Source organism: Felis catus, chromosome B1 (genome assembly GCF_018350175.1).
Source record: "Felis catus isolate Fca126 chromosome B1, F.catus_Fca126_mat1.0, whole genome shotgun sequence".
Taxonomy (NCBI): domain Eukaryota; kingdom Metazoa; phylum Chordata; class Mammalia; order Carnivora; family Felidae; genus Felis; species Felis catus.
The window spans coordinates 106,184,397-106,209,933 of record NC_058371.1 but is presented as its reverse complement, the minus strand read 5'-3'; positions in this window follow the sequence as shown (position 1 = coordinate 106,209,933).

Here is a 25,537-nt window from a genome sequence, read left to right as displayed (position 1 = left end):
AAGCAAAGTGTGAAACATATTTAATAAGCTGTCAGTAATCTATTTTTACATCATCTTGTTTCCATTTTTCAACTTTCTAGATTAAAATTATTATTTATCAGTGTTGATCAAAGGCAATCTTTAAAAACGTTGATGTTTCCTTTGACAGATGTCTACAATTCTCTTTTTGAAATTTCTTTGAAAACATATTGTTCAGGTGTTTGTTTACTTTGTCAAAATGCACTTGTATCATCTACTTATTTATTGTAGTAGAGTTCTTCTATGCCTAATCTTGTTCTATCGCAGAAAACTATTAATTAAAATTCCAAATTGATTAACATTAAAGTAAAAATTAAGACTATTTCATATTATGCTCTGCATTTTGATAGACACTTAGATCCTTCATCCAACCTATCAACTACTATTGTAAGATATATCTCTTTTTATAAAGTTTTAGATCTTTCAAGCATAAAACTGACAGGGCAGAAATTGAATGAAAAAGTTATTAATAAACACATTTCTTAAATACTATGCCAGAAATATAAATAATTAAAAATACATGTTCAGGGGCGCCTGGGTGGCGCAGTCGGTTAAGCGTCCGACTTCAGCCAGGTCACGATCTCGCGGTCTGGGAGTTCGAGCCCCGCGTCGGGCTCTGGGCTGATGATGGCTCAGAGCCTGGAGCCTGTTTCCGATTCTGTGTCTCCCTCTCTCTCTCTGCCCCTCCCCCGTTCATGCTCTGTCTCTCTCTGTCCCAAAAATAAATAAAAAAACGTTGAAAAAAAATTAAAAAAAAAACATGTTCAAAATATTCTTATGAATACATATTTCTCAGGAGAAAGTGAATCAGAGATACAGTCTTCTTTCTCAGAGTAAGAAAGGTACCTCTTGTTATATTATTTGTGTTCAAAGGGAAAACACTAAAATATTTTCCTTTTATCAGCGCCTGGGTGTCTCAGTCAGTTGAGCGTCTGACTTCAGCTCAGGTCATGATTTCTCAGATCATAAGTTGGATCCCTGCGTGGGGCATTTTGCTGACAGCTTGGAGCCTGGAGCCTGCTTTGGATCTGTGCCTCCCTCTATCTCTGCCCCTCCCCAGTTTGCTCTCTCTCTTTCTCTCTCTCTCTCTCAAAAATAAATTTAAAGAAACATTAAATGTTTTTTAAATTCCTTTTAAATGGAGCATGGTAAAAGTGCTATAAAACTAATTGATATTTAATAGTAGACCAAGTTGAAAAAAATTGCATTCAAAAATTGTAAGGCTACTATTTAAGTGTACTGAATTGAATTATCTTAAAAATTTGCTTTAATTTTACTGTTATTTTCTTCTGTGTTTAGGATTAATGTGGGGTTATTTTCTTATGATTTGAATGCACCATTAGAATTTATGGTTTTATTAATGTCACTAACAAGCTCTGGTTACAACAGAACTAACATTTTATGACAGACTGATGACTGTTCCTTAACTAGGAAAAACTGCCATACGATACGAATACACCAAGATATCAAATCTTATTAAGATATTCATATTTTGGTACTTCACATATTAAACATTACATTTACAAACATTACATAAACATTCTTTTGAAAGTATTACAATAATTTAATTGTCACTAAAACAAGAAACATCTGGGAAAAGTATAAAATTTTGTGATAGATCTTATGCTCAGCTTAGAAGCTACCAAGCACACTGACATTGAACCAGAAATTGGCTATGCATTTACATAGCTATAACATGGCCACTGTGATAGATGGTGAGCATTTGACATTTCAAATGTTCGCACTCTCACCGAACATTATTGTCACATACAGTAGTTGAAAAGAATTGAATAAGAATTGAAAACCAACTTCAACTTAAAAAGTCAAAAGTTCTAGATGTTTTTCCAGTTCTGTATCTTATTTAATTTTAGTACTACAAATCTCCATCTATGCTTAAATGATTTAATTTAAAGGAAGTCATGATAATTGAAGAAATAATAATCATTTTCTATATAAAATAATAATGTTAGACTTATTTTAATAATATCCAATTGAAATTTCAATGCCAGTAGGCAACATTTAAAAATAATTTTATTTAATTTTAGCCACTCTGACACATATAAGGTGATACCTATTGTGGTTTTGATTTGTGTTTCCCTGATGATTAGTATGTTGAGCATCTTTTCTTGTGTCTATTGACCAACTGTATGTCTTCTTTAGAAAAAATAATTATTCAGGCCCTCTGCCTATTTTTAAATTGGATTATTTGTGTTTTTAGTGTGAGTAGTTCAAGTTCTTTATATATTTTGGATATTAACTTCTTATTAGATAAATAATTTGCAAATACCTTCTCCCATTAAGAAGGTTGCCTTTTTGTTTTGTTGATAGAGAGGATGTGGAGAAAAAGGAACCCTCCTGCATGTTGGTGGGAATATAAATTGGTACAACTACTGTGGAAAACAGTATGGAGTTTCCTTAAAAAAGTAATAAATATAAATACCACATGATTTGATAATTCCACTATTGGGTATTTACCCAAAGAAAATGAAAACATTAATTTGAAAACATATATATTCACCACTATGTTTATTGCAGCATTATTTACAATAGACAGATATGGAAGTAACTTAAGTGCCCATCAATAGATGAATGGATAAAGAAGTTGTGGCATACATACAGTTGAATATTAGTCAGAAAAAATAGTGAGATCTTGCCATTTTTGACCTATATGGATGGACATAGAGAATATAAGGCTAAGTGACACAAGTCAGACAGAAAGACACATTATACGATTACACTCATATATGGAATCTAAAAACAAAAACAAAACAATAAACAAACAAGAAGCAGAATCAGACATATAAATGCAAAGAACAAACTGATGGTTGCCAGAATGGAAGGGTTGGTGGGATGGGCAAAATGGATGAAGGGAAATGAGAGATACAGGCGTCTGGTTATGGAATGAATGTATCATGGGAATAAAAGTCACAGCACAGGGAATACAGTCAATGATATTGTAATAGCATTGTATGGTGACAGATGACATAGCTATACTTCTGGTGAGCATAGTATAACATATAGAAAAGTTGAATCACTATGTTGTAAGGCCGAAACCTTGCACACAATGTAATCGTGTGTCAACTGTACTTAAGTTTTTAAAAATAATAAAATAAACTTATTTGTATCAATAATACTAATATACAGCATTCACGTGGCTTGTTTCATTTATTATTATTTTTTACTTTGAGATTGTCTGTATAAAATAAGCATCATCTGTTATATTTATAGCATTAAATCCCTGTATTTAAAAAATTCTATGTTATGCTTTGGGAATACAAAAGCGTAGAGCTACACATCAATTATATGCAAAATATATTCATACCCATCCAAAATTTACACAAAATATTACTTTTTTGCTATTTCAGATTACTTATTTTTTCTATATAATAGATTAATTTAAATTTAAATTTATTCAAAATGTTTGAAGACCCAAAATGCAGGTCCTGACCTGTATCCTGACTGGTGGTGCACATAACCACATCCTGACTGGTGGTGCACAAAATAGGGACAGAGATTATCTGTTTTAATCGTTTCCTGGTAGACTATAACTAGCATTGATTAAATATGGTCATTGTCTTTCACAATTATTACAACTTTGTTCTTTGCTCTAAACTCAAGGAAGATAAAGCTACATCCATCCCCCCCACCAAAAAAAAAAAAAAAATGGTTCTTTAAGCCATAGTCTAGAGAAACTATTTGATAAAATTAAAATTCTGGAATAGTTTGATTGTACATAACCTGGAATTTCAGATTGTACTAAGAGCAAAGACTTTTGAAGAACTGTAATCCAGGCAATACAAGTTCAGAAAAGTTAACTCATTTTATACAGTTTCCAACTGTGTAAAGGTTCCAATAAAACTTCAAGTGAAATTACATATGAAGCATCAACATTGACCACCTAATTTAACCACAATTATTTTTTTCTACATATAAGCAAAATAGATATGTGAATATAAAATGGGTCTATTTCAGTTTAATTGTCATTTCTATGCCACAACATATAAAACGTATAAAATCCCCATGTGGAAATCTATTGTTGCAGAACAGCATATACAAAGGTATTAAGACACCAATTTTGCCTAAAAATCAAGAGATAATAGACCTATAAATGACAGCATTACATTTCTTGATATAGTCTACCAAAAGTATCCAAAAAACTTAAGAATTAGGGTATGATCTATGCTACCAGAGAACCAAGTGTGTATTGTCTTTAGCGACTTCTAGATTGCCAAGATGCTATCAAGAAGCTTGATAATTATTATATGTAAAATATATAGGGATTATGAAACTAGAGGTAGGAACATGGACACTTTAGTTTTTTTAAATTAATTAATTAATTAAAATTTTTTGAGAGAGACAGAGCATGAGCAGGGGAGGGGCAGAGTTAGAGGGAGACCAGAGTCTGAAGCAGGTTCCAGGCTCTGAGCTGTCAGCACAGAGCCAAATGCAGTGCTCGAAGTCATGAACTGGAAGATCATGACCTGAGCTGAAGAGTTGGACACTCCAGTGACTGAGCCACCAAGGTCCTCTGGACATTTATTGTTTTAATCCTATGTTCCATGCACATTTTCCAAGTACTTAATTTAAAAAAATCTTCAATTTAGTATTAGTAATTTTGTGAGGCATGATTTTTCTCTGACCCTAACTTATGTATGGTACAACAGATTCAAATTCCTCAATTTATTTCTCTTTGATTTATTTATAATGCTTAAAATTTGCCAAAAAAAAAAAAAAAAAAAAGAGTGGAGTCTCATTATCCCAACCCCTGATCTATATCACTGCTGTCAGATTCACCGTCTTTGGGTATATGCTGAGGGTAGAAGTTTGATGTTCAAAATGTTTAACTGATTTTTTAAATGTTTATTTATTTTTAAGAGAGAGAGAGAGAGACAGTGTGTGTGTGGTGGGGGGCAAAGAGGGAAGGAGACACAGAAAGTGAAGCAGGCTCCAGGCTCTGAGCTGTCAGCACAGAGCCGGATGCGGGGCTCAAACTCAGGAACCAGGAAATCATGACATAAGCCCAAGTCCAACGCTTTTGAGCCCCCCCAGTCGCCCCTAACTGAATATTTATTAGGAACAAAATGTGAAAGATTTTGTTAGACTTAGATGGGACTGGAGCTGGGTTCTGCAGCTATTTCAGAAAAGCAGATAGTATGTCTTCCATCTATGTCACTGGTGTGAAACTCAAAGCACTAAACTTCCTAGGATCCACTGTTAATAGGACGCTTTTTGCATTTGCTCTCATAAAAAAATATTATCTTCAAAAAATATAACCCAAGGTGTTCCTGCTTTTATACTCAACCATTTTAAGATTTTTATAAGTGCTTGTTTTTTCTGAGAGGGGAAAAGGCTCTGATCAGATAAAGAAGACAATTCCAGCTGCCACTGAAGATAACCTTATGCATTAGGTGGACCATTATCTGATGTTGATGCAGCATGGACAGTCTACTGGCAACAAACTGAGAATAAAGTTGAGCCAAAGTTCCTTTTTTCTTTTCAAAACTTTTTTTGATGGCATATTCATTTTTTTCTGATTCAAAGAACAAGGTAATTTACTCAGGATTATATTTTTAAATCCAAACCATATATTACTGCTAGTAGACATTTTGTCAGACTTAAGCTTCTTATAGTTTCCTCTTTCAGCTACAAACTACAAATCAATATCCGTTATGCATATAGATGCAAATATTCTCTGCAGAACAATAGCAAACAAAATTCAGCAGCATATTAAAAGGATTATAGGCCATGACCAAGTGAGATTTTCCTTAGGGATGCAATAATGCAAGGGTGTTTCAATGTAAGAAAATCAGTCAATGGAAATACACCAAATTAATAGAACAAAGGAAAAACAAAAACAGGCTATCTCAATTGATGCAGAAAAGACCTTTGACAAAATCCAACACCCTTTGATTAAAAAGTAAAATTGGGGCGCCAGGGTGGTTCAGTCCCTTAAGCGTCCCATTCTTGATTTCAGCTCAGGTCGTGATCTCTCAGTTGAAAGTGATCGCAAACCAATCTCTCAGTTTGTGAGAATGAGCCTTGCCTTGGGCTCTGTACTGTTAGCTGACTGGGATTCTCTCTCTCTCTCTCTCTCTCTCTCTCTCTCTCTCTCTCTCTCTGTCTCTCTCTCTGCCCCTTCCCCAATCTCTCTCTCTTTCTCAAAAAATAAACCTAAAAAAATGAAACAAAATAAAATTATAAAACTGTGAATACAAAGTTCTTCCACAACATGGTAAATGATATTTATGAAAAACCAATACTAACACCATACTTATTGATGAAAAACTTTTCCCCCCAAATCAGGAATAAGATGGGGATGCCCACTAGCGCTACTTCCATTCAACCAATATTTTATTGGCATTTCTAGCTCATACAATTAAGCAAGAGAAAAAATATCCAAATTTGGAAGGAAGAAGTAAAACTGTAGCTGTTTGCTGATAAGTTCATATGTACATAAAATCATAGATTGATAGATAGATAGATTTTTGTAGGTCTATATTTGTTTGCTGATAAGTTCATATATATATATATATATATATATATATATATAAACTCTATCCACATATATATATATGCTGAATTTTTATATATATATATATATATATATATATATATATATATATAACCCCTGAGAATTTACAAAAATCTACCAAACTGAAAACCAGGCTGAAAAAAAAATCATAAAAATTATAGGGCACAAGGTCAAACACAAAATTCAGTTATGTTTCTGTATATCATCAATAAACTGAAAAGAAAGTTAAGAAGACAGTTCTATTTACTATAGTACACAAAAGAATAAAATACCTAGAAATAAATTTTACCAAGGAGACTTGTGTGTTGAAAATTACAAAATACTGTAAAAAGAAATTAAAGAAGACCTAAAGAAACTTATTACATGTTCATGGGTTGGATACTTAATATTATTATGATAAAAATACTACTCTAAGCCATCCATAGATTTAAGGCAATTCCTATTAAAGTTCCTATCAAATACCTATCAAAATTGGCAGAAATAGAAAAGCTAATCTTCAAGTTAGCATCAAATTGAAAGGGGTCACAAATAATCTCTTTCTTGAGAAAAAACAAAGTTGGAGGTCTCACATTTCCAAATGTCAAAAGTTACTACAAAGCTACAGTAATCAAAATGGTGTAGTATTGGTATATGAATAGGCATATACAAACATATTAAATTGAATGAAGAACACAGAAATAAGTTCATACATATATGGCCAATTGATTTTCAACACAGGTGCCAAGATTCATTAATGAGGGAAGAAGTCTCTGCAACAAATAGTGCTTGAACTACTGGAATGCACATACAAATACTTGTTAACCCCTTACCTCACACTATCAACTCAAAATAGACAAATAATATAAATATAAGAGCTAAAAACATAAAATTCTTAGAAAACATAGTATCTGGGGTGCCTGGGTGACTCAGTCGGTTGAGCTTCTGACTCTTGATTTTGGCTCAGGTCAGGATCTCACGGTTGTGATATCAAGCCTCATGTCAGGCTCTGTGCTGGTCATGGACCTGCTTGAGATTCTCTCTCTCCCTCTCTCTCTCTCTCTCTCAGCCCCTCCCCTGTTCATGCTCTCACTCTCTCTCTATCAAAAAGAAAAAAAAATAGAAAATGATAGTCATGAGTTATAGGTTCAGAATTAAAAGTATTTTTTTTATAATTCAGGAATGAAGACACATATATGTGAAAACTCAAATCATTTCTCTAGAATACTGATTCAAAAATGGTGGAATGGTAACCTATTAAAATATTTAAAGTTTTTACCTTTGCTAATGTAGCAGTTGTCTGAGCTTCTATGGCCTTGTTCTATGAATGAAATTTTCATATTCATGACTTATTTATAAGTAAATTCTCTTCAGTAAAGTTTTATTTATTTATTTATTTAAATGTTTATTTACTTTTGAGAGAGAGTGTGTGTGTGTGAGTGGGATCCAGGCAGAGAGAGAGGGGTCAGAGGATCTGAAACAGGCTCTGCTCTGACAGCCGAGAACCCAATGTGTGTTTTGAACTCATGAACAATGAGATCATGACCTCAGCTGAAGTCAGATACCCAACAGACTGAGCCACTCAGGAGCCCTGACTTCAGTAAAGTTTTAACCTTAAATATATTTTAATAGCATATTAGTTTCCTCAGACTGTTGAAGACAAACTTATCCACAGGCATAACCCCAGACTCGGTGGCTTAAAAAACAGAAATTTATTTCTCATAGTCTGGAGGCTGCAAGTCTAAGATCACAGTGTGGCAAGGTAGGTTCCATTCTGAGGCCAGTTCTTTCTTGCTGTGTGCACATTTGACCTCTCCTTTATGAGTACAGGGGGCAAAGAGGAATTCACTGGTGTCTCTTCTATGGGCACTATTTCCATGGGATCAGGGCTCAACCCTTAGAACCTCACTTAGCCTCAATTACTTCATTGTATGTCCTATCTCCAAATACAGTCATACTGGGAATAATACTTCCATAAATTTGAGAGGGGACACAATGCAGTCCATAGCATATAGATACCTGTTCCTACATAAAAATCCTTTCACAGCGTGTTTCAATTAGAACACGATGGGTTAAATATTAATTAACTTCAGGTCAAAGAGAGTAACATTTACACTTTATTTCAGATTTACACAATTTGAAATTATACTAAATCTCCATATAACATCCATTTTTCAAAATATTATCACAAATAAATACATATTATTTTAAAATTATTTTAAACACAGAAAAATAAAGACTGAGACAAAACTGCTGATGGGGGAGATGTCTACCCATCAACAGACCATTAGCAATTCCATCTTATGCTCTACAATAAAACATCCTGTGTAGAAGTGATTGCATTTGAAGTTATTGGTACATTTGAATGCAAACTACCCAACCATGAAAAATGAGGCTTCCATTTGCTATAAAAATAAATTAGGAGGCAACGCTTTGCTGGCAAAACCATTTGAGCACCTCAGTTCATAACTATTCATGGTACCATTAACAGATGTCTTCTCTCGGCACTGTGAGCTGCCTTATGATATTGTTGTATTCAGCATTACTTTATCTCTAAAGTGAATGTGGGCAACTTGTTTTAGGATATAATAAAACCTATCCCAATGTATAGATCCTGTGGGAAATTATACAATAATGTTACCTACATAACTAATTTACTTCTTATGAAATCATGATTCCCACTACACTTTTAGAGCTATCAAAAGTATTGTTTAACATCACCATTTCCATGTTAATATCTCAGTAAATCACAAAAATGTAATACTTTGTGCAGAAAGTGAGCCATTTCCTTTGGGAACATAAGTTTTCACTTCTAAATTAAAAGTTGCATGAAGCGAATACTAAGCATGTTATATGTTGCTTATTGACACTAAAAATACTTTTTTCTTAAAAGAATCACTTTCTCCAAGTTAAGACATGCTATTAGTCACTAACTGGTATATCATAAGTGAGATAAATCATTCAAGAAAAAATTAAAGATAAATGTTGCTGTTGCTAACCATCTATTGGTATAGAAGTTTTAGAAAATATTTAGAAATTCCTAAGTAATATCTTCAAGGGGACTGTCATGATGTGTGTGCACACACACATGCACTCACACACACATGCTGATACACCTGAGGGAAGTGGTGAATGTGGTACAAAGTGCAAATAGTTTGGATTAGCAACACCCAGAAGCAACAATAATAATCTTAAAAGCCCTTTATTACAAATCTAAGGTGCAAAAGTTGTGTGTGTATGCAATTTATTTAATCTTAGAATTCGAGTTCCTCTTCTATAGAATGAAGGATATAACGTTTTCTTTGTAAGGATTAAATTAGATAAAGATTATAAAAATATCTAATTAATATGTAGCATGTGCTTGAATGTTAGTGGCTACACGTTTATGATCCTTGAGTTAATTCTTCGTCTGTACACTGGTCCATTAGGACGTGTAAAATTAAGATCACTTATTAAAAGCCACTGGCGCACCTGGGTGTCTCAGTCGGTTGAGCGTCCGACTTCGGCTCAGGTCATGATCTCTCAATGAACTCTCTGTGAGTTTGAGCCCTGTGTCCGGATCTGTGCTGACAGCTCAGAGCCTGGAGCCTTCTTTGGATTCTGTGTCTCCCTATCTCTCTGCCCCTTCCCCACTCATGCTCTGCCTCTCTCTCTGTCAAAAATAAATAAACATTAAAAAAAAAACTTTAAAATGAAAGCCACCAAAAGACTCATGAAAAATTTCCCATGACTATAGGCCTCACTTGCTATTTAAAAAAAAAGCAGTTGGCAGCAATTGTTCTGGATTGACAATTTCTAAGACATAATCTCAGAAGAAATTATGGCAAAGACAAAGCAACTAAAAGATGAGGTAAACTTTATGCATAGGAAATAAAACAATTTCATGCCTCCTCATTATTTAGGCAAGATATCATAGCTTGTGCATATTCAGATATTTTTTTCCTAAATGCTATCGGCAGTTTGTCATTATTTATTCACAAAATAAACTTAAATAGTTTGAGTCTTTCTCTTTTATAGATATGTAATATAATATTGTTGCTTGATTTGGAATTTGACAATCCTAAGGGTTTCATAATACAATCATATATAATGAATGCATACATATTTGTTTTCCTTAGATGCATCGTGAATATCAATATACTTCTCTCTGCTTACAGAAAAGTATCAAAACTAAGTATCACCAGTAGCAGGCATGTAACACAGTTGGTGAGACAAGACAAGATGAAAGGAGAGAGTACATGATGCAGTAATTACCTAAATATATGAGACAGTACATACTACCTGTGTGATAGACATAATGTGGACTGAAAAAGTACAAATGTGGAACATGGTTCTTGATGAATAAAATGAAAATATGCCTCAATAGAAGATACAAAATCAGGGCACTTGGGTGTCTCAGTCAGTTGAGCGTCTGACTTCAGCTCAGGTCATGATCTCTTGGTTTTCGAGTTCAAGCCCCACTTCAGGCTCTGTGCTGACAGCTGAGAGCCTGGAACCTGTTTCAGATTCTGTGCCTCCCTCTCTCTCTGCCCCTCCCTCGCTCATGCTCTACTCTCTGTGTCTCTCAAAAATAAACATTAAAAAAATTTTTTTAAAGAAGACACAAAAGCAATAAATAATTTAGGTGAAACAGCTTTTATGATAATAAATTTTAATTAAAATTTAAGAAACCTGAATGTATATATTTTTGCTATCATAATAGTTAAATAAAAATATTTCTTTCCTTTATATTTTTAAAAATGTATTAATTGCAGTGAAATGTATATAAAATAACATTTGCTTTAAAAACACTTTTAGATGTACAATTCAGTGGTATTAAGTACATTCACATTGTTGTGCATCCATAACTAACATCCATCTTCAGAACGTTTTTTCATCTTGCTACACTGAAACTATGTAGTCATTAAATAATAACTTCTCATTCTCACCTCCCCAAAGGACTGGCAGCTACCATGTTACTTTGTCTCTATGAATTTGCTTACTCTGGATACTTTGTATAAATGGAATCATAGCGTGTTTGTCTTTTTTGTGACTGGCTTATGCCATTTAACATCAAGTCTTTAAGATTCAGCCATGTTGTAGATGGCACCAGAATTTATATCCTTTTTAAGGCTGAATAATATTCCATTGTATTTACATACTAAATTTTATTTATCCATTTTTTAAAAATGTTTATTTATTTATTTTTAGAGAAAGAGAGAGAGAGAAGAAGAAGGGGCACGGAGAGAGGGAGAGAGAGAATCTGCATTGACAGCAGAGCTGGACTCAGGGGGTTTGAACTCACAAACCATGACATCATAACCTGAGCCGAAATGAAGAGTCAGATTCTGAACAAACTTGGCCACCCAGGCGCCCCTCCTGATCCATTCATCCACTGATAGGCATTAGATAACTTCTACCCTTTGACTACTGTGAATAATACTGCTATGAATAGGGGTGTACAAACGTGTTTGAGTTACTGCTTTCAATTCATGGGCAATGGGCACAAAAGTGTACTTCTGGATCATATAGGCACTCTATTCTTAATTTTCTAAACAACTGTCATATTGTTTTCCATAAGAGCTGCACCATTTTACATTCCCACAAGCAATATACAAGGGTTTCAATTTCTCCAAATTCTTGGCAACAATCTATTATTTTCTTCTTTCTAAAGTAATAGCTGTCCTAATGGGTGTGAAGTGGCTTCTCATCTTCTCGTGTGCTTATTGCCTGTCTTCTTCAAGGAAATGTCTACGCAAGTTCTCAAATGGCACACTTAAATATGTGCCATTAATGGTATGTAAAATATAATTAAGTAATATTTTATGGAAATCTTGAAAATATCTCCAATCTAAGTGGTTGGATGGATAAAAGTCTCTAAGTGTTTTTAGAAAATATTTTCTAGGGGCGCCTGGGTGGCTCAGTCGGTTAAGCGTCCGACTTCAGCCAGGTCACGATCTCGCGGTCCGTGAGTTCGAGCCCCGCGTCGGGCTCTGGGCTGATGGCTCGGAGCCTGGAGCCTGTTTCCGATTCTGTGCCTCCCTCTCTCTCTGCCCCTCCCCCGTTCATGCTCTGTCTCTCTCTGTCCCAAAAATAAAATAAACGTTAAAAAAAAAAAAAAGAAAATATTTTCTCAAGCTATAAAATCTTTTTTTTTTTAATTTTTTTTTCAACGTTTATTTTTTTTTGGGGGACAGAGAGAGACAGAGCATGAACGGGGGAGGGGCAGAGAGAGAGGGAGGCACAGAATCGGAAACAGGCTCCAGGCTCCGAGCCATCAGCCCAGAGCCCGACGCGGGGCTCGAACTCACGGACCGCGAGATCGTGACCTGGCTGAAGTCGGACGCTTAACCGACTGCGCCACCCAGGCGCCCCTCAAGCTATAAAATCTAAAGAGAAGGTACAACAATTTTATGTCTCAATGCATTTAATATAATTCAAGTTAAAAAATCTGATGAAGATGGTATCCCTAAACTCCAATTATTTAATAATAATACAAATTAAAAGAAAACTAAAATAATACCAGAAAGCCAAATCTAGTATCACAGTAAAATGATAATTAAATCAGTTATATGTATATTTTTGAGAGTCTAAATGGTCAGGATTCTGATTTAATTTGGAGTAAAACAATTCATCAAAGTATGCAATGTATTTCTTCTCATGGAATTTCACAGTTTATGTTCTAGTGGTGGAGAAAAAAATTTATAATGTACATAAAAATTATATACATATATAAAATACACATATAATCATGAATGTTTTAACATTGGTATATGCATTAATAAATACAATTATTTAGTTATTCTAATTTGAAATAAATACGTCAAAAGGCAATAAAGTCAACCTTTATTTTTACTTTATACTTTTGCCAAACAAGGAGTAGATTGATAGATCCTTAATCTCAAAGAAAGTTAACAATAAATTAATGGTAAAGCAATAAATCAATACTATAAAATTGAGGAATAATATATGATAGATAACAATCACAACAACCATTACTGAAAAGTCTCTAGACATTCTTATGCAACTGTAGATCATAGGAAGAACTAGAATCATTATTATCTTGTTGCAATATCACTAATACATTTCTTAAACCATTCTGATAGTAATAGATACACTCTCTTAAGGTTTTCACTGTCTTAAATCTTACACGAGTGCTGGATACTTTTACTATTGTGTGAATGAGCCCCTTTTCTGAAGGTCATTCAAAGACAGATACATCTGGAGACCATGATTAGCCCACTGTTTTTTTATGTCATTGCCACATTTTGAGTTGTATTTCTATCCGCTTCTGAGGCAATAGCCTTGATTATCCAGACCCATGTTTGTACCACAGTGGCTCCCACTTTTGAATTCCCAACATAACCACCAATTTGGAAAAAAATCTTGCTCAGTCATTTTTCTCAAAACAGGTTCATTAGAACAAAGTGGATCTAGAGGATTTTCTCTGTCATTCACATACTATAACCATGCTAGTTTCTTCCCATGAAGTTCTAGATCATGTCACTGAACCCAGAACCCAACCTTCAATTCTTCCTTACCCTTTAGAGGTCATTAGAGGCCATTTTTTTTACTATAGACCTCTCTGGAGACTACCAGTATTGTAAATAATATTATACTTAACAAAGCTAGTCGTGGTCAGTATCCCTCATCTCCCAGGAGGCTTCATTGTTCTAATGACACCCGCATCCCCTTTTCACAATCCTTTACGTTTTGCACACAGGAGCTGCCTTTATACAGTTATAAGCAAACAAAAAAAAAAAACTGTTACACTTATCTCCCAGGACAATGTAAGAGAAGTCACATAACCTCACACAACCTATTCAGACATAAGAAGATGTAATCTGATACATGTGACCTAGTAGACCAGACAGGAAGAGATGGTATATTCTTTTGACAAAAAATAAATAAAAACTTTAAAAACAGTAAAATCTTTTTTTTTAAGTTTATTTAGTTATTTTGAGAGAATGCATGGAGGGGGCAAAGAGAGAGAGAGAGAATCACAAGCAGGCTCTACACTGTCGATGTGGAGACCAATGTAGGCCTTGAACTCACAAACCATAAGATCATGACCTGAGCCAAAATCAAGATTCAACCACTTACTTGACTGAGCCACACATGCACCCCAACAGTAAAATGTTTTGAGCTGGAAACTGTTCTTCAGTATATCCTGTGGGATATAATAAAAGTTTCTCCAGGAAAAAAAAATATGCATAAGGATGTTAAATGTAGTTTAAAAAAATGAAAACACATTCAAAAATATATTTTATTACAAATACAGCATAGGCTTTCAAAAATTAAATAATGTGGAAACTATAAAAAATAAAGTAAAAGCTAAATAAACGCATGCCACACACAGATCTTCTGTATCAGTTTTATAAACCTACAGTATAATACTAGGAAAAACACATTTTATATTATATATAATATATATTATAAATAATATACTTCAACGTTTCTCTGTGCATCTAGAGAGAGCTACATGCACATATTTTTTATTTTTTTTATTTAAAAAATTTTTTAATGTTTGTTTATTTTTGACAGAGAGAGAGACAGAGCATGAGCAGGGGAGGGGCAGAGAGAGAGGGAGACACAGAATCCGAAGCAGGCTCGAGGCTCAGGGCTGTCAGCACAGAGCTCGATGTGGGGCTTGAACTCACAGACCGTCAGATCATGACCTGAGCTGAAGTCGGAAGCTCAACCGACTGAGCCACCCAGGCACCCCTTTGCACATATTTTTTAAAAGAAATAATTTATTTTAGTAGTTTTATTATACCATTATATATCTTATTACTATATCCCTGTTCTATAAAATTCAAGCAATATATAAACATATTTTCAGATATTGGTCTATATTTAAATGCATACGCATGCATATATAAACTCTCCAACATAAAGTAAAACACTACATTTATATTTCTATGCTATATTATCTTTACCATATTTTGTCTCAAATTCCTTCTATCTCAGTATCACTTTCATTTTAAATAGTTGTACAATTATCCATAATATCAGTACACTAAAATTTATCTAACCACTCATTTAGATATGGAAAAATTGGTTGTTTTCAGCTTAGGGCTGAAAATGCTATAGTGATCACACAAACACATGCAAAGGTATTTATTTTTTGGTGCATTGTTTTAATAATGTTCGCACACTTATTTCAAATAACAAGTTTGTTAGTTTTTAAGAAATTTTGCTTTATTCTTGAAAAATTTCTTCACCTTTAGGAAATAATTAAGTATTTCCCTTAGGATATTCTCCCTGAATTCATTTTTAGACACCTCTAGGTATAATAGTAGGCTTGGACCATTTTCCACAGGCTCACAAGGAAGTAAGGAGAATTCTTGTATTTTTCTCTTAGGAATAATATTTTCTGGGAATATGACTTTAATATAAATGAGGAATGTTGACTGTTTTATCAACTTGATTATCTTAATTTGTTGCATCCCTAATTTAAGGATCACATATTCCCTATGAACACCTGTGAAATGACTCCAAAGAACTACACAATCAGGACTGCTCTAATTCCACAGGGTCAGCTCAACTTATTAGACTCCACAGGGTGTATTTACATAAAGCCCTAAGAAAGGTTAAGGTGAAATGAGTAGAAAGTACAGGCAGTCTTAGAATGATCTGAAAACTAGCTGGGGCGGACGCGACAATCCTCACTCAGTTGTACAGAATGTACTTTGTATTCGGGTTTTCCATTTATATTTTTGGTGGACTAGAAGGATCATACGTCCCCATAAGTTCATTCCTTGCATTTCTGCTGTGAAGATACTTGGGCTTTTTTTGCTTACACCTTTCTTCCTCAGCATGCTATCCAACTATCTGTTGAGATTGTTTCATATGGTTTTTAAAGGTATGATATTTTCCAGGCTGTTTGCCACACTCTCCCTATTTCCTGAAAGAGGTTGGTTACATTTTCTGCAACCAATAGATGACAATGAGTCATTTTCCCCAGTATGTCTCTCTTCAGTTAAGGGAAATTCAGTTTGTGAGTCCTGGACCTGTGCCAACTTAGCTCAAGTTTCTTGAAGGACATTTTGGCTTCTGTTGTCCAAGAAACATGTTGCTAATGAATGATTTCTGCCTTTGTCCAATTTGGGTATATATTTTGGAGCTCAAAAATTTTAGCTTCCTTGGATGGTATCATACAAGTAGTAGTCATCTTCAAATATACTTCAGCACGACTGTGCCAAAGAGCTTCCAAAAGCTGCCCTTGTTGAGCACTGGGACCATCAGACGTAGATAAGTGAGTGCACCAAGTCATACCCAGACTGACACAGATTGAATTTTGTCATATATTCTTCACTTTGATTTCTGCCCTTCATCCACAAACACATGATCTGTAAACATTAGGTAGGGCACATGACCTTATGACAAGTTGGGAATGAAACATATTTTTTATCTATATTATCTGGTTAGTTTCTTCAGCGATGTGTCTTTAAATAGATTATTTGGGAAGTGCCAGTGTCCTTGTGAAGGTCTGTGGTGGTTATTCTTTGTAGGTCAGGGAAGATGGTGGGAAGGACCCCGTCATCTTGTGAGGACTACAAACGAGAAAGTAAGTATGAAGGAAAGTTACAGTAGGATAAGGAAAAATTTGATGTTGTTCTGAATGAGAGTCAAATAAATGTAGGAGGAAGAAAATGGATGCTGAGAAGAAAAGGTGCAAATTATGCCAGCCATTTACCTGTTTGCTTTCAGATTCATTTTCTGCACTTCGTCGTGGAATGTATTTCAATGACCCCTGACAAGTGGCATATTGCAAGCCGTTAGTGGCAGCTTTTACTTAGTTAACACAACTCCTTCCTTTGTTCTTCCAGCTTCTAGAAGTATTAACAGTATTCTAATGCTGCTAGTGTCTAATGCTTTACTGTTTTCTCTTTAGGTTTTCAGCCCTTCTAAGTCCTTCATAAGTAGAAGGACTAATTTCATTCTATTGCACCACGACCATGGGCTTGTTCTACTGACTGGGTCCTGACTGATACAATGACCTTTTAGCTAACAAATCAATTGGACATAATTAAAAAAAATTTTTTTAAACAAGCCATTGGAAACTAATTGGAAAATACATGAATTTTGCAATAATTCACTCTTTCAATTTCTGTGATGAATGCCAAATAATGTTACTAATGCTGATCAAAGAGCTACTACACTTTTATTTATTTTTTTGAGCTACTAGTTTCTTAAAATGACCACTTACACGTTCACTTATAGAGCCCTTATTGAAGCTGATATACTCAAGAAGAGTGAACATTTAAATATCGTTAAACTGAAAACATCCTTGTCAGTGGAATATTTTCAGATTATTAATTTTGCCTTATCACTTTTCTTACATTTATTTGTACCAAAATCATAGTCCAGTAGCCTTTGCTTATTCAATATACAGGAGGTGTTTGCAACAACTTGGATGGAATTGGAGGGTAATATGCAAAGTGAAATGAGTCAGAGAAAGATATCACATGATTTCACTCATATATGGAATTTCAGAAACTTAACAGATGATCACAAGGGAAGGGAAGGAAAAATAAGATAAAAACAGAGAGAGAGGCAAACCACAAGAGACTCTAAAATACAGAGAACAAACTGAGGATTGATGGGGGTGGGGGGTTGGGTTAAATAGGTGATGGGCATTAAGGAGGACACTTGTTGGGATGAGCACTGGATGTTTTATGTAAGTGATGAGTCACTGGTTTCTACTCCTGAAGCTAAGACTACACTGTATGTTAACTAGAGAAGAAATAAATAAATAAATAAATAAATAGGAAGTGTTTGCTCTTTTTTTAAAATGTTTATTTATTTATTTTGAGAGAGAGAGAGAGAGAGGGAGGGAGGGACAGAGACAGAGACTGTCAGCACAGAGACTGATGTGGGGATTGAACTCATGAATTGCAGTATCATGACCTGAGTTCAACTCAGACGCTTAACTGACTGAGCTACCCAGGTGCCCTGAGGTATTTGCTCTTTAATCTAATTTGCATAGTCAGCCCTAATTACAAAATAAATTAGCCATATAAAGTTTGACTTCAGATTTCAAACTTAAATTATTTTGTATTTCAAATATAAATACATTATATATGTATGCGTGTATATGTGTGTGTGTGTGTGTGTGTGTGTGCGTATACTCCATACATTTCTGAATAAAGCAACAACTGGGTGTGAGTTAATTTAGTTTTTTACACAATATTTAAAATGCTAATAGTTAATTCAGTACCCTGGAATTAATAACATTTACCTTTTTAACTGCTCTGTTTAGATGAGATTTCAAATTTGTATTTACTAGTGTTTATATAAGCATATAATGATATTCCCAAATTCAAGTTTAAAGCATGGAGAAAAACAATTCAATTCATTCTTGTGCCACATCACTTTAATATCCCTTTCCATAGCACTTTTTATATGCCATTTTCAGTGAAAACCATATCACCTTGAATAAATCTGTCCAAGTTTTTAAAAAACTCTCTTCCACTTATATTCTTGTCCAGTCTTTAATGCCATACCTTCACCAGTGAAGTCATTTTGATGATTGCAATTGTAGGCATAAATTATTAACCAAAATTTTCTTAGAAACATCTGTAGATTTGTCAATATAGAAGGCATAGCTTTCATCTGCTGCAATTGTTGCCACAACTGGTAATAAATTTATCCTTCAAGGTCACACTTGTTATTACCTACAGTATTGCCGTGACATCAAACTTTCCTTTTGAAATTTTCCTTTTCCTTCTACCACAATTCCCAGTTTCTGAATCAGTATATCTTTCCTTTCCTTTTACCACAATTCCCAGTTTCTGAATCAGTATATCTCTTTCATAACAACAAATTAGGAAATAATACTTTTACATGTACTTGGCTTACTTTCCCCAGAAGAAATTTCTCAAATAATGCATATACACTATTTCTGAGGGGAATATTATTAAATTTCTGGTGACCATTTACATTAACTTAAGTATGGTTTTGTTCCTATCAAAGTAATAAGAAAGAGTTAAACAAGCGTTATGAGTTGTTCTCAGTGCTATTAGTCTATGATTTTTGATAACATGTAGAATAGATCAGAATGCACTAATTAATTGTGGGACCAAAAACGCCTCACATTTCTCATTTCAAAAAGCCAATCTGTGTAAAATAACAAGATAAATAAGCTTATTAAAATTGGTATTTACACTGGAAATACCATCAGATCCTAAAACAGACAATTGCCATCCTAGAATCACAACATATCTGGTTTATCACTTCTTTATAAATTTGTTTAATGATTGGAGAACTTATTCTAGTAATAATAAAATTGTTACATTCAAGGATTATCATACTATCATTTGTTTTGGACTTTTGAGCATTCTTAGTGTTTTTTTTAAACATTTATAACAATATCAAGAAAATTTGATTGTCTTGTTAACTTTGAGTAATGTTTGAACCCCTGTAAAAAGGTACATTATTGGGGCTATAGCTTACTGCTCTGATAGAGACTTTAAAATAGCCATTAATTAAGCTCAGTAATTTATCTAGCTCAAGGCACAGTTCCAGAGTAAGCAGCCCATCGCTGCTTTGGCAGACCAATAGAACTGGAGACCCAAACCACTTTTATCACATTGACCTGCCTTCCCTAGAGTGTTGCTCTTGTATGCCAAAAGATAATGCCATCCAGAAATGTTAAAATTTATGGATGAAAGTTAATTTCAGAACTAATGGGGGACAACTGTCAGCCTCTGCCCCAGACCACTCTTTGGCTGCTGAACCATCACGGCGCTACCCCTCAAGTTGCCACCAGTCCCACAATGGTTGTGTTTTCTACCATAAAACCCCTCTGCATCGGTCAACTATCCACTTTCTCTACAGATCAACTAATTCAAATCTAAGACTAGGATAGTTGAATGTTATACAGAAATTTCTATTTGATCCAGGGGCATAGGCAATAACAACCTTGCCAAGTTTCCCTTCTAGCTGAAAACAATTATGAAAATCTGTCAAATATGAGAGGCATTCCAAATTTGTAGATCTTAAAGTGTATAAAACTTATTTATGGTAAATTTACCAATACGTATTTTTTTCCACAGTGAAATAAGTATCATTTTCCAGCCTGCAATTTCTACGACCTCATGGCACTTTTAGGTTATATTCCATTCAATAATACAACTATGTACCAAAATCTGTATTACTTAGGAGCTAGTTTTGGCTACTATGATAGAGACCACAACATGTGGCTAAAATAAAAGAAAATTTTGTCTAGAGTGTTACAGTTTATGGTTAAATATTCCAGGGTTGATATGGAAGCTACACTACCTTGGATTCCCAGACTATTCCTCTTCTGCTTCTTTAACATTACTCATTACTTTTTTCCTCACTGTACAGGAGACTTGTGGTCACCACATAATCTGTAATATAATACAGAAATAACAGGGAAGGTAGGAAATAAGGGTCTGCTCTTTCACTTTAAAGTCATGGTGCAAAAGTTGTACATATCTCCTCCATTCACATCACATTGTACAGAAGTTAGTCATTTGGCTACAAGACACAAGCTATATCCAGCATGAAAGGGACTTAAGAAGGAGTGTTAATCATTGGACAGCTTTGAGCCCATCCAAAAATAAATGAATATTTTACTATGGTAGATAAAAGATGGATCTGGGGGATGATGGATGGAAGGCAAACTAGTACTTTTTATACCAGAAGTGAAGATTTTTTCCCCAAATCCCATAGCTGATATTTTTAAATTATTACTATACATAGATACATTAAAAAATAAGACTCTGTCAATTTCTTATGCTTTTAGGTCTTAATCAATTGTAAGGAAAAGAATATTCATGCATATATTAATACAAACAAAAATATGTAATCAGTTAAATTTAATTTCACTCTGGTACAGTGTAATGGATGATGTTACCTATTCGTACATTGTCACTTATGTTGGCAATAATGGTAAAATCTTGTAACCTAAGGTGTAACTATCCATTCAATCTATTCCTCTATATGATGAAGTAAGAATAATGCAGAAACTGTCTGTGTTTGTAAATATGCTGCTTCAAATATTAATGAAATCAGTGTTTACTTGAAATAAGTAATTATTTCTTTTAAAAAAAAAAGTTTGTTTTTTTGTTTTGTTTCTTTTGTTTTGTTTTGTTTTGTGTTTGGTGTGGGGAGCAGAGACAGGGGGCGACAAAGGGAGAATCCCAAGCAGGCTCTGTGCTGACAGCCCCGAGCCCTATGTTGGGGCTCAAACTCATGACTGTGAGGTTATGACCTGAGACGAAGTTGGACGCTTAACTTACGGAGCCACCCAGGCACCCTTGTAAGTACTTCTAAACAAAATACTTTTTAAGTCATCAATTCTCAAATTCCATTTTGATGATATATGGCTTAATAACTTTGTAAAGCTGTCTCTTTCACTTCAGAAAAAGATAGCATTTTATTCTAATTGAAATATTCATTAAATGGATATCTAATTCAATTATTGCTAGAAGACAAAACCAATTTTTTCTCTTTATCATACTTCAGTATCATATAATGACCTATTATAAAGTAGTACAATAAAAAAAATTGTAATATCTCTTGTTCCAAAATTAACAGGGCCTGGATTATATAGCAAAAATTCTCTTGAGTTCAGCTTGCTACTCACGTATCATACAAAGACTCAGTTCTTTTGCCATTTTTAATTTACCATTTGAAACAGAAAACCATCACCAAACTTACATATGGTTTGGGTTTATGCCGATCCAAAGCAAATGGAAGGATAAATAGAAGCATGTATGCAGATATTTTGTGGCAATATGAGCTGGAATTTTACATATTTTTTAAATCAAATAACAAAGGCCATGTTCAGAAAAGTTTGAGTATCCAAAAACCAATCTCAATTTATGAAACACTAATTTAGAACAATTTATAAAGGGGTCTGATGCAGTCTCAAGCTGATGGTCATCCTAAATACTGTCTCAATTTGTTGAGACACAAATATTGAAAATTAAATGCAATTGAGAGACATAGAATTGCTTGGATTATTTACATTTCTAGATTAAATTTGGTTTGGAGGAATATAAATTAGTATGATACCTACTGACACTTAATTACTTATATTGAAAACTTGATGAATGTGTAGTCATGAAGATGGCCCAAGGAGGAATGGATTCAGTGAGTGGGTCACCTGAACATATGACTGACTGTAATAAAATTATTTTATTATTTGTGATATTTACAGAATTATTACAAAAGTTTTTTTTTTCTTTCTCAGATTATTAAATTATAAAAGCCATGTATAACACATTGGTATACAAAGCAAGATTGTGGATTTGGGCTGCATGTATAAGCCCATTATTTGATCTTATACTTAAACACACTGAATCAAACATATCATCTCAAAATTAAAAAGAATATATTTTTCATATTTTCAAATACACCACAGGTTAAAAATTATACTATAATGTCTAAAAGTATATATTTTTGTGATAATGTCTACAAGTACATATTTTTGTATCAATCCTACTAATATAACTCTATAACAAACACCTTCATATCTCAGTGGCTTAACACAATAAAGTTTCATTTCTCATTCACAGTATGGTCCAGAGTCCTGTACTGAAGCTTCTGATGAGTACTCACCAATTTCTAGGATACTTAAAGGCAATTTCATTAACAGCTGGTATGTGCTTCAGGCATGTGTGCTGAACATTCAACACTAAACCTGCTTCCTCATCCCTCCAATTATGTTGTATGCTTGAAATCCCATGTATTAAATCTCTTCTTAATTAAAATATTTGGAATGACTTCTATTTCCTGAAATGAGTTATGTGGACGACCTTTGAAGGTTAAAGGAATTTTTTCAGTACGTATTAAAAGCACAGGAAATGTCTTCATATCTAAAGTATTGGCTGCTTTACTCAGACCAGTGATCTACTGAACACAATATTAATATATCTAAAGAAAGATCAAGTGGTCAGGTGAATAAATGATTAAGACTGGAATACAGAAGTTAATAGGATTCATAAAATAAAACTATGGAGTGCATGTTGCAATCAATCTTTAGAAGACATGGATTTGACAGGTGAACTGGTATTCTCAATAGAGACACATAAATATCATCAGGCAATCCCAAGCTTTTTATAACCCATGCTCAGGACTTTGTGCACCTCTTCTCTCTGATTCCATGTTTACTATACAAGCAATTGCAAATGCTGCTGGTTAGATGTCTTGGTACAGGGACAAGCATCATCTGGGTAAGGGACTCAATCATTGTTGAGTTATTTGAAGAGATATTGGATGTTTTATAAATTGATAACTTATATTTTGGTTAATACATGAGTCTCATATGTCACTGTCAGCCAATGAATCAGTTCAATAACAGATGCCTGATCCTTTGGGAAATACCAGTTTAGGGGCTATTTTGTAGACTTTTTGGCAGTTACACAACTTGGCTTTTCTGGGCATGCCTCCACAACATGACAGTTCTTTTCCAAACACTAAATGTGTAAACCCAAATATCAAAGAATGAGCAAATGCACTAAAATTACTCATTTCTGTGAATGTTGTATTGGGGTCTTATTATCATTTCAAGGAGCATACATTAAGAAGTAGGAACACAGCAGGGTGCCTGGGTGGCTCAGTCAGTTGGGCGTCTGACTTTGGCTCAGGTCATGATCTCATAGTTCGTGGGTTTGAGCCCTGCATCAGGCTCTATACTGACAGCTCAGAGCCTGGAGCCTGCTTCAGATTCTGTGTCTCCCTCTCTCTCTGTTCCATCCCTGCTCGTGCTCTCTCTCTCTCTCTCTCTCTCTCTCTCTCTCTCTCCCTCTCTCAAATAAATAAACATTAAAAAAAAAAAGAAGTAGGGACAAAGAGCCAAAAGCTTTATACAAAAGCCAAAAGAAAGGCCAGTCTAGCTTACATTTTATTCTCTTTGCACTTATATTTGTTTTCTAACATTGTATATAGAATTACCACAAATGTCTCTATTTAAAACAGCAAATTTATTATCTCAGTTCCCATGAACCAGGAGTCCAGGGATAGGCTGGCTGGGCTGGGTCCTCTACTGAGTCTCACAAGGCTGAAACCAACATATTGGCAATGCTGCGAGTCACATCTAGAGTACAGGATTCCCTTACAAATCACTGGTTGTTGACAGAGTTCAGTTTCTTGTCTGTTTTCTGGCCAGCTACTGTTCTGGAACTGTTATCTGCGACTAGAAGCTACCCTTCCCCATCAGCAGTTTACAACATGGCTGTTTGTTTTCTTCTAAGAAAACAGGGCCTCTTTCTTACTTCTTCCTGTGAAACCAGCCAAGGAAATCTCTCTGCTTTGATTATCAGCTGCACCAAGAATAATATCCCTTTTCCCAAATAGCATAAAATAATCACAGGAGTGACAGCTCATTATATTCACAGGTTCTGCCTATGCAAAAGAAATAAAGGAGGCAGAAATCTTGTCCCAGGAGCTTGCCTACCACAGTACTATATACAAAGTTCTAACTGCTTTTTTTCTTCCTCTTAATGTAGGCTGAAATACATGTTTTCTTTTTCTAAAGTCTAACTATGTAGAATTTTTGTTAAATAATGAAATAAAACTTACCACATATTTCATAATAACTGACTCAATTGAATCTCTGAGCGTAGTTAGAAAAATTACCACTCCCTGGTCAATTTTAAATTTCTCATGAGGTTAGCTCCCTGAATTGGATCAAATTAGATTAAATCAATTATCATATAATTGCTCTTATTAATCCAATTTTGGGGTCCTTTTTCTGTCAAAAATGTTTTATAAGTAAAGACCCTTCAGTTTTCATTGAGGGAAAGATTTTAAGTGAAATAGATGGTAATTGTTTTATTTTCATTTTAGAAAAGAAAGAAATTAAGTCATAAATGAAAACTTTTAAATTATTCCCATAGGATACCCAGAACTGTATGCTTAAAATTTCTGTGTAATATTATTAACTTATTGTTCACTCTTTTTTTTTAATTTTTTAATGATTTATTTATTTTTGAGACAGAGAGAGACGGAGCATGAGTAAGGGAGGGGCAGAGAGAGAGGAAGACACAGAATCCA